A 12,002-nucleotide genomic window follows, 5' to 3' on the forward strand; every position below is an offset into this window, starting at 1 on the left:
CTGGCCATAAGCCCCACCCTCAGCACAGCCAGCAAAAATGGGAATGGAACTCGCAATCTGGAGACCCTGAACTTCCCCCTGAAGAGCAAAAGGTTTGAACCCCACATCTGATACCCCAGCTTTGAAGACCTGCATCTGAGAAATCGATGCCCAAAACATCTAGCTCTAAAAGAAAACTGGAGGAAAAAAAAAAGCCACCTGGGCCTTCATCTATAAGACTACAGTGATCTAAGAAATACTTCTTAACCAGCTTTTATGGATTCATCTGGCTATCCTCCCCTCATCCCAGAGCCTGCACAGATGTAACCACCTGAAATGCATGGTTTTCTGTGAAAGAGGCCTGGTTGCTTATCTTAAAACTCAGACTTAAGGGGCAGGTGTATCTAATTTAACACAAATCTAGGGCCCTACTGAAATGCTCTCCAAAGATGGAGTCTGGGGGGGGTGGGGGGGGGGATGCCATCTTTGTATTCTCCCTCGGTCTCATTCCAAGTCACCAGTATCTTCCAGAAAGGAGCCTATCTTCCAGAAAACCTGGGGTGCCCCAGTTTTTGCAGGTGTCACCCAGGGGACACCCCTTGATCATCTGGCTCTGACAGCCAGTGGGGTTTGCATTCTCAGGTCCCACTGAGTTGTAACAAACACAAAGATTTCTAAAAGCCACCTCCCTGAGCAAAGTGAAGAGGCAGGAGACTGAAACACCCAGTCACTATGGAAGAGGCCTGTTGTGTTCACAGCTGCAGCCTGAGGGACAGGCTTCTAATTAAACACACATCCAAGGGCTGACTGCAACCCTCTCCAGAGACCTCAGAGTGTGGGTGCTACATTTGTGTTCTCCCACTACCTTGCTCCTTGATATGTGTCTTAACGATGATTGTTTTCATTTGACAGCAAAGCGAAACAATGAAAGCAAAAATAAGCAAGTAGGACTTCATCAAACTAAAAAGCTTCTGCACAGCAAAGGAAATAATCAACAAAAAAAATCCACCAAATAGAAGAAAATATTTGCAAATCACACCTAATAAGGGGTTAATATGCAAAATACATAAAGAATTCATACAACTCAGTAACAAAAAAAGTCCGATTTAAAAGCAGGTAGAGAATCTGAATAGAAATTTTTCCAAAGAAGACATACGCATAGCCAACAGGTTCATGAAAAGAGGCTCAACATCACTGACCCTCAGGGAAATGCAAACGAAAGCCACACTGAGATAGCAGCTCACACCTGTTGTACGGCCATTATCAAAAAGATAAGAAGTAACAAATGTTAGTGAGCATGTGGAGAAAAGAGAAACCTCATAGACTGTTGGCCGGGAAAGCTAGAATCAAATAAATCTAAAGAATTAACTTGAATTCTATAAGAAATCTTTATAAACACAAGGAAGTCTATCTAGTTTGCCAAAAAGTCACCTATATGTATTTCTGCTATGCAACAAGCAAGAGATAAAATAATTTCTCATTGATTTTTAACCTAATCAACAAATTCATAAGTATTCAAGAAGCATAATATATCTTTGCATAAGCATGAATTGTTATTGTACTTCATTCTAGTAAAAAACTCAATTTTAAAAAGCATCAGCAAAAATCACATTATTTTAGATTTAATTAAAAATGACATTAAGAGATAAAAACAAACGAAAAGTAATTTTTATTTTTATTTCATCAAATCCGTCTACATGAATGAAATTCCCTTATGAAGAGACCAAGAGGCCAGACTTCCATGTAAAATTCTTTAGGCTTTAAAACAAATGGGTTATGCTATCTGTGAAGCATAGGAAGCTTTCTCTTCCTCATTACTGTCTCCAGTGAAGCAATTCTGATGTTTTGTGCATTTCCCTATTAACAATGTGCATAGTATTCTGAAATAAGCTGACAAACTTTACAGAGAAACAGCTGTCAATTCACTACTTGATGAGCAGGCAGATATAAAGTCTTTCCATATTCAGTGTTTCCAAGGAAACCCCTCTTTCTGTATACACTCGTTCAACATGCAAGCTTTGAAGGCACCGTATAGTCTCTGTGCGTGTGAGAGGAAAGCAAAATAGAGGTATAAGTTAAAAATCTCCAGAATGAAACATTAGTTCCATGACAATAAGGAGTATTATAAGAATCGGCTAACCATATTGATTTGATTGAACATAAGCAAGATGATGTTTGGAAAAAAAGAGAGGAAACTAGAAGAAATAAATATGCCCTAGGGAACCTGGTTAGTGAAATATTTCAAAAGGGAATGCCATTGTAAACAACACCAGAATGACAATATAAAGAGGGATGAGACAGGAAAGCAAAATAGAGCAACAGAAACAAAAGAACTGAAACTAAAGAAAAATAAGGAGACAAATTAAGAAATAAAACAAATCTGTATATTTGAACGTATTGATGTTTATTTACAGCAACACTAGTATAAAGAAAATTGACCAATGAGGTCAATTCCAAAAAAATCAGTTTAACTAAATTAGTCAAAACAGTTGGCTGCAGATTTCCACTGAAAGTGTTTGATGTCTAACCTCTTTGGTGTACTCAGTAAGCATCTACTATCATCATTCTTTATGAAAATGATCAAGGCTCTGAAATACTAAGATATGCGTAAGTATGAGAATACTTCTAAATATGATAATAATTTCATTAGGATGCTTTATTGTTTTGTTTTCACCTACATAACATTGGGCTTCCCTGGTGGCTCAGAGGGTAAAGCGCCTGCCCGCAATGCGGGAGACCCGGGTTCGATCCCTGGGTCGGGAAAATCCCCTGGAGAAAGAAGGACATGGCAACCCCACTCCAGTATTCCTGCCTGGAGAATCCCATGGATGGAGGAGCCGGGTGGGCTATGTATATAGTCCATGGGGTCACAGAGAGTCGGACACGACTGAGAACACTAACATTTTTAATATAGACAATCCCCAACTCACATTGGGTAGTTGACTTTAGGGACTTCCCTGGCGGTACAGTAGATAAGAATCCACCTGCCAATGCTGGGGACACAGGTTTGATCCCTGGTCCAGGAAGATTCCATGTGCCCAGAGTAACTAAGCCTGCATGCTGCAACTAGCAAAGCCTGGACATCTACAACCTGTGCTCCCCCTGACAAGAGAAGTCACCACGATGAGAAGTTCATGCACCAATGAAGAGCAGCTCCTGCTCACTGCAGCTAGAGAAAGCCTGTGCGTAGCAATGAAGACCCAGCACAACCAGCTATAAATATGTTAATTTAAAAAGATTTTTCAACTTTATATGTTTGAAAGCAATAGTCATTCAGTAGAAACTCTACTTCAAATGTTGAATTTTGAACTCTTCTTGGGCTAGCAATTGTGGAATACTGATACTGGACAATAGCCTTGAACCTCAGCTTCCAGTCAGCCACGTGATCACAAGGTAAGCAACTCATACACTTACAACCTGTTTTTGTTCACTTTTAGTACAGCCTTCAATAAACTACATGAGATATTCAACACCTTATTATAAAATAGGTTTGTATCAGACGATTTTGCCAAAGTGTAGACCAATATAAATATTCTAAGCATGTGTGAGGCAGGCTAGGCTAAACTATGACATTCAATAGGTGAGATGTATTAAATGCATTTTCTGCTTATGATATTTTCAATTTATAATGGGTTTATTGGGAAATAACCCCATCATAAGTTGAGGAAGATCTATACCTAATTAACATGTTTCATGTTCAATGAAATGTATATATAGGCACACAATTTTTGCTGTTGAACATCTGAAGACACACACACATACCCCAGTTGAAAATGCCACAGCTTTAACAAGCCTACCCCTCCAAGGAGAACTCTACAGAATAAAATGATTAGACTCCATACCTCCTGCATCATCACAGCAATATTCTAGAACCTATCACTTCCAGTCACTGTGCACTTTGTCTTCTTTCACGTGCTTCTGAAGGACACTCCAATTTAAGTATGTAAATTATGGATAACGTGTTAGTCACTCCGTTGTGTCTGACTCTTTGTGACCCCCATGGGCTGCAGCCTTCCAGGCTCCTCTGTCCATGGGATTCTCCAGGCAAGAACACTGGAGTGGGTGTCCATTTCCTTCTCCAGAGGATCTTTCCAACCCAGGGATTGAATCTGCACCTCCTGTGTCTCCTGCATTGCAGGCAGATTCTTTACCCTCTGAGCCGTAAGGTGATCCTTTGTGGTCATAGATATATCTTCATCATACAGTTGCTCTTTTAGCAAAATCCATTTCAAGACTTCAAACAAAATTTGTGCTGACTTATTTTTCAGAGAAAACCAATCTGCTTGCTTCCTTCCATACCTGTGGCATGGTCATGTGAATGTTCACGCTTTCTTCCTAATAAAGCCCGAAATGCACACACTGATGGAATGTGTGTTAATGTGTCAATGAGGCTTTAGGCCAATAAATTACCCTTTCCACAGTGAGGATCTATGAATTTAATTTGTGTTTGTTGGGTCTATGTTGTGCAATGGTATTTAATTCAAGATAAATCTGCTCATTATAGGTAGAAATATGTGTTATGACTTGGGTCATTTATTACATGATCTCATAACTGCAATTCAAAGAAAACTGTAAAATGAGCTAGTACACTAGGGTTTGAAATGACAAACTGTCATTCCTATGAAGATTATTCAGGTAAAAAGTGATAGTACTAAGACTCAAACAAATTAGGAGAAACTGCTATCTATGTTCGGAGAAGGCAATGGCACCCCACTCCAGTACTCTTGCCTGGAAAATCCCATGGACGGAGGAGCCTGGTAGGCTGCAGTCCATGGGGTCGCTAAGAGTCCAACACGACTGAGCGACTTCACTTTCACTTTTCACTTTCATGCATTGGAGAAGGAAATGGCAACCCACTCCAGTGTTCTTGCCCGGAGATTCCCAGGGACGGCGGAGCCTGGTGGGCTGCCGTCTATGGGGTCGCACAGAGTCGGACATGGCCGAAGTGACTTAGCAGCAGCAGCAGCTATCTATGTTGTAACAGTAGGATGAATAGAGTACATCATTTTGGCAATTTAATGTTATATTTTTCCTTTAAAAGATTTAGAAGTTCCCTATTTAACAGCAATGGCGACCTATAGCTGCACTTCATTTTGTTTGAACAAAAACACTTTTGTATGTGTCTAGGTCAGTGTTACAGATGGGGCAGCTAACAACTGACAGTTCTGAAATTCAAATTTGGATCTATTTCACTGGACTTGAGCATCTATCCAGCATCTGGATTCAGATTCATTGGAGTTTAACTCATATGTTGGAATTTAACTCTCCTGAGCTTCTTGAATTAAGTGATCACTAAGCTTCATTGTACTCTTTTAGAATTAGGCAAAATGTATATTTAAATCTATGATAGAATAACAGAAAAAGTAGAATGATGAAATATGAAATGAAAAGTGAAAGTGAAGTCGCTCAGTCGTGTCCGACTCTTTGCTACCCCGTGGGCTGTAGCCTACCAGGCTCCTGCATCCATGGGATTCTCCAGGCAAGAGTACTGGAGTGGGTTGCCACTTCCTTCTCCAGGGAATCGTCCCAACCCAGGGATCAAACCTGGGTCTCCCACATTGGAGGCATATGCTTTAACCTCTGAGCCACCAGGGAAGCCCCCGAAATATGAAATAATGTGTTATAAATGGAGCCTAGAGATTTGAAAAACATGGTTTTGCCTATAGAACTAAGTACATTTTGCTATGTGACAAGTAAACCATTGTGTGTGTGTGTGTGTGTGTGTGTGTGTGTGTGTTGCAACACATGCTATTCAAACTCAGGTCTACTAGGAGAATCATCATCAAAATGAAAAGGAATATAGATATATTTTGTAGGCTCTTACAAAAAAGAATAATATGTAATTTTATTGTTTTGTTTGATAATGTTTGCTTTTTGTTATATAATTTGTTTTATAACAGATTTGATATAATTCATATTACACAAAAGCTACACATTTAATGTGTATAAATCAAGGGTTTTAGCAGATTCACATGGTTTTACAACCATTACAATTAATTTTAGAATATTTCCACCACCCACAAAACAACCTGTTTACCTATTAACAATCACTTCTATTCTCACCACCCTCAGCCCCTGACAACACTAATCTTCCTTTAGTTTCTATGAATTACCTACTCTAGATATGTCATATCAACAGAATAAAAAAAAATATGTGTCCTTTCATGACCGTCTTCTTTCATGTACTGTAATATTTTCAAGGTTCATCCATGCTGTGGCATACATCAGTAAGTGATTTTTTATTACCTCATAATGTTCCATTGTATGGATATACTAGATTTTATTTATCAGTTGGTGATGGATAGGGATGCCTGGTATGCTACAGTCCATGGGGTTGCAAAGAATCAGACACGACTCAGCAAGTGAACTGAACTGATTTATCAGTTAGTGGACATTGAGGTTGTTTCTATGTTTTTATTATTAAGAACAATGCTTCTATGAACATTCATTCCAGTTTTTAAATAAAGATACACTTGATTTCTCTTGAGTATATACCTAGGAGTAGAGTTGCTGTATTATGTGATAAATACAGGTTTAACATATTCAGGAACATCTAAATTCTTTTCCAAAGTTGGAGTAGCCATGTTACAGTCCTAGCTGCAGTGTATGAGGATTCTGATTTCTCCACATTCTTGTCAACATTTATCATTACCAGTCTATTTTAGTAATCCTAGTAGGTTTGAAACAGTATTTCATTGTAGGCAATTTGCCTTTGCCTAATAACTAATGACATTTAGCATCTTTTCAAATGTTTGTGACCCATTTGTATATTTTCTTTGACGTTGTATCTATACAAGTTCTTTGCCCATTTTTTTTTTAACTGCTGAGTTGTAAAGGTTTTTTTATATGTTCTGGATACTAGACCTCTAAAAATGATTTCCAGATATTATCTTCCATTCTATGTGTATTTTCAATTTATTTGATGGCATCATTAGAAGTATATATACAAAATCTTATAAAATATATGATTTTGATAAACAAAATTTACCTAATTCATTGCTCATGTTTTTATCTAAAAACCGTAGTCTAACTAAAAGTCATGAAAATTTACTTACATTTTCTTCTAAGCATTATAAGCTATTGTAGTAAGTTTTAAAATTTGGAAGTCTGGCTCATCCAATGTTTTTACTCCAACTGTTCTTTTTTTCAAGATTATATGACTATTCTGAGCTTCTTGCATTTCTATATGAATTTTAGTATCAGTCAAAATTTAAGGGACTGGATATGACAAGATTATTTTGTTATTCTATTCCTTAAAATTCCCCATATATATTCAGGGTCATGTCAAAGTTCTACATGCCATAATCTACCCCAAAAATGAAACCAATTACACTCCCAGTCCTTTGAGTGATACCAACTGGACAAGCTTCCTTTATATTTATTTTTTCATACCTTTTTCATAAGACTTTGTAATGACTGAAAATGATGAGAGAGGAAGTGAAAGCAAATGTCAAGTTGAGAGTTGAGTGGAGTAATGAAATGTTCTGCTGCTGCTGCTGCTAAGTCACTTCAGTTGTGTCCGACTCTGTGTGACCCCATAGACGGCAGCTCACCAGGCTCCCCTGTCCCTGGGATTCTCCAGGCAAGAACACTGGAGTGGGTTGCCATTTCCTTCTCCAATGCATGAAAGTGAAAAGAGAAATTGAAGTCTCTCAGTTATGTCCGACTCTTCGTGACCCCATGGACTGCAGCCTATCAGGTTCCTCCATCCATGGGATTTTCTAGGAAAGAGTACTGGAGTGGGGTGCCATTGCCTTCTCCAATGAAATGTTCTAAAAGACCTTAAAAGCACAGCAATTGCAAGTACTGAGAGATGAGTTATGAGTCAGGATTTGTGCTCTGAATTTAATAGCATTTTGAACATATTTATAAACAATGAAGAAAAGAGAGATTCAATAAAGACCATCAAATGTGTGATAGTTTTTATGTTTTTCTCTTTTAGTCTTTTAGAACTTTCCTAAATAAACCAAATAAATAAAGGAGATATATGCACATAACAGAGAAGGCAATGGCACCCCACTCCAGTACTCTTGCCTGGAAAATCCCATGGACGGAGGAGCCTGGTAGGCTGCAGTCCACGGGGTCGCTAAGAGTCAGACAGGACTGAGCGACTTCACTTTCACTTTTTACTTTCATGCACTGGAGAAGGAAATGCCAACCCACTCCAGTGTTCTTGCCTGGAGAATCCCAGGGACAGGGGAGCCTGGTGGGCTGCCGTCTATGGGGTCACACAGAGTCGGACACGACTGAAGTGACTTAGCAGCAGCAGCATGTACATAAACATGGGTATAGGCTTCCCTGGTGGTTCAGATGGTAAAGAATCTGCCTGCAATGCAGGAGACACGGGTTCAATCCCTCGGTCAGGAAGATCCCCTGAAGAGGGGAATGGCTAACCACTACAGTATTCTTGCCTGGAGAGTTCCAAGGACAAAGGAGCCTGGTGGGCTACAGTCCATGGGGTGACAAAGAGTCGGACATGACTCAGCAACTTTCACTTCACTTACTTTTTCATATGAGTGTGTGTGTGTGTATATCAGTCACTCAGTCATTTCCAACTCTCATGACCCCATGGACTGCAGTGCTCTAGGCTTCCCTGTCCTTCACCATCTTGGGAGCTTGCTCAAACTCATGTCCTTTGACTCAGTGATGCCATGCAACCATCTTGTCCTCTGTCTTCCCCTTCTCCACCTGCCTTCAATCTTTCCCAGCATCAAGGTCTTCTCTAATGAGCTGACTCTTCACATCAGGTGGCCAAAGTATTGGAGCTTCAGCTTCAGCATCAGTCCTTCTAATGAATATTCAGGATTGATTTCCTTTAGGATTGATTGGTTTGATCTCTTTGCAGTCCAAGGGACTCTCAAGAGTCTTCTTCAACACCACATCTCAAAAGTATCAATTCTTTGGCTTTCAGCCTTCTTTATGGTCCAACCCTCATATTCATACATGACTGCTGGAAAAACTAAAGCTTGGACTATCCAGACCTTTGTCAGCCAAATAATGTCTCTTCTTTTTAATATTCTGTCTAGGTTTGTTATAGCTTTTCTTACAAGGAGCAAGCATCTTTTAATTTCATGGTTGCAGTCATCATCTTCAGTGATTCTGGAGCCCAAAACAATAAAGTCTGTCACTGTTTACAGTTTCCCCATCTATTTGCCTTGAAGTGATGGGACCAGATGCCATGATCTTCATTTTTTTGAATGTTGAGTTTTAAGCCAGCTTTTCACTCTCCTCTTTCACCTTCATCAAGAGGCTCTTTAGTTTCTCTACGCTTTCTGCCATAAGGGTGATGTCATCTGCATATCTGAGGTTATTGATATATATATATATATATATATTATCTCAATTCATCATGGACTGTTTTGTGTCTCTTGTTTTACTACTAACTATATTTTCCTAAATCTTTCAGTAAAATTGATTTTCTAGGTAGACATCTCAAGTTCATCCTGGAGATTCTATAAATCCTTGGCATATTATTGAAGTTAAAGTGTTACTCAGTATCATCCAACTCTTTGTGACGCCATGGACTGTAGCCCACCAGGCTCCTCTGTCCATGGAATTCTCCAGGCGTGAATACAGCAGTGAATAGCCATGCCCTTCTCCAGGGGATCTTCCCGAGCCAGGGATAAAACCCTTGTCTTCTCTATTGCAGGCAGATTCTTCACCATCTGAGCCACCAGGGAAGCCCATTATTATGGCCCCGATAAGGTGTGAAAACCCCAAGTAGAGACTGTATTGCAGAACCATTCCTGTGTTTTGAATTCAAGTTCCTAATGTACCTGACTTGTTTTCATTTAGTTTTTGTAGTTAATGAATGCTGAACCACTTTAAGTAGTTTCTGGCTGAATTTACTATACTCTTCTCCTTTGTCACTTATGGGACTGGTGAAAATGTACAGGAGTAATTGAACTCATAATTACCAAAATACATACACTGTTGGATATGCAAAAGGAATCTTAAAGCTTTTTACCTTTATACCATTTGCTTTTTCAAATTTAATTTATCCTGTATTATGCATGTAAGCTTAGAAAATACTTTAAAAATCAACAACAAAGAAAGACTAATTCAGGGTTAATGACTTTCCAATTAAGATAGGGAGCAAGACAGTAGGAGAGATCTTTTATACTCTTCTAGTTAATCTTTATTCAGCCTCCAAAACTCAGTTAATATTATTTTACCAAAATAAAACCTTTCCAGGATAACTCACTCTGTTTTGCTACTCCCTGTTTAGACTAGGTACTACTTTGAGCTCTCAGAATACTTGCAATTTTTTCTATCATAGCATTTATCACATATTTATAAGGTAACTCTCTGGTTGCAGACCTACTCCCTCAAGATGAACTTTCTTAGTTCTAGACCATGTCTTGGATTTTTTAAACACTAATGTCCTACCCTGTATTTAACATATGTTTGGTAAATAATATTGAAAGACTTGATACATTTAAAACCATCAATTCTCTCTCCTTTGTTCCATTTTTTTTTCCTTTTGATCATCTATTTCTTATTTTAAATGGATCTAGACAAGGACCCCATTTCAAAATACTGTTTCTACTCTCAGCGAGGGTTCTCATTTGGCCCTTACTGGTGAGTTTTCACTAGATTTCCATTCATCTCCCACATTAAGGATATTCTCCACAGACAAAATTCTCTTTAGATACAGAGCAATATCTCTATTTTATGCAGGAATCCATTCAATTTTTTATTCAGGAAGACAGCCTATATCTCAAGCTTATCTCTGATGGATGACTTTAGTCAGCTTAGAAAAGGATCCCTATCAGAATCTATTTCCTGTGAGCCCAACATTGGCCAGTCCATTTTTTGGTTTTACAAATTGAACTTGCAATACCTAACCCATTACCAGCTATTAGTAATGGCTTCTTGGTGTGAAATTTATTTTACTGCTTTTTTTTGCTAGCATCTAGCTCAAATCAACTATCCCAAAGAGTAAGGTTTTACTAGAACAGAATAAAGAAAAAAAGTTCATTCAGGAGCCTGTGACACTCACTTCCTAGGAGAGAAGACCAGGGGTAGTACCTCATTAGCAGATGCCACTGGGCCTGAGAGGTAAAATGGAAATTCCTATTGCTTGTAGGAACTTGCATTCGGACACAAGGGAACGTAGAGTGGGTGCAGGAACAAACAACAAATTTCATCAACTCTAAAATGCATGTGGCCTGTGCAATTTTTCATTTTCTTAATGAAAATGACAGAGGAGAGAAAAACAAAGTGGCTAATTTTACTCTTTCGGGTCTAACCCTACTGTCGCCAGGATTTTGCAAATCCTTCTGCAATGCCGTATTTTGGCAACACATCTTCACACAGAATAGATGTGTAATCACCCGAGGAATTAATGCAATCGCTTTCATTTGATTTGATGTGATTCATGCAAAGTGAAAAGCAATTCTGTATTACAGAAATAATCCTTCATATAGAATATTCTCATAAGGATGCTTTAAAGTTCACCCTCTCACCTAACCAGAATGTAACAAAAACCAAATAGTGTCAGCATATCCTTTTAGCTGGAATCACTCATACAAATACCTAACTGGCATTCTGCTGCCAATGCTATTATTTCATTTTAAACTGACAATAAAAATCCTGCTGGACAGTTTATGATACACCATCAAATCAATGTCACCAGAAGGATGAGGAACACTGTGCAATTCAGATTCTAGGAAAGGCATGAGCTTTCTCTGGGTTATAGAGGGCTCTAAAGGAAATAACTGTTGATGCTAAAGATACAAAGAGGCACTACTAGTAACTAATACAAAAATCTCTTCCTTTTAGACTATACCACAAACAAAAAACATTTCACAACTTAATTACTTATTTGGGTGCTCAGTCTGTCCAACTCTTTTTGGCCCCATGGACTAGAGCCGACTAAGCTCCTATTTCCATGGAATTTTCCAGGCAAGAACAATAGAATAGGTTGCCATTTCCTCTTCCAGGGGATCCTCCCGGCCCAGGGATCAAAGCTGCATCTCTTGTCTCTCTTGCATTGGAAGGCAGATTCTTTATCATCAGCA

Source organism: Bubalus bubalis, chromosome 20 (assembly GCF_019923935.1).
Source record: "Bubalus bubalis isolate 160015118507 breed Murrah chromosome 20, NDDB_SH_1, whole genome shotgun sequence".
Taxonomy (NCBI): domain Eukaryota; kingdom Metazoa; phylum Chordata; class Mammalia; order Artiodactyla; family Bovidae; genus Bubalus; species Bubalus bubalis.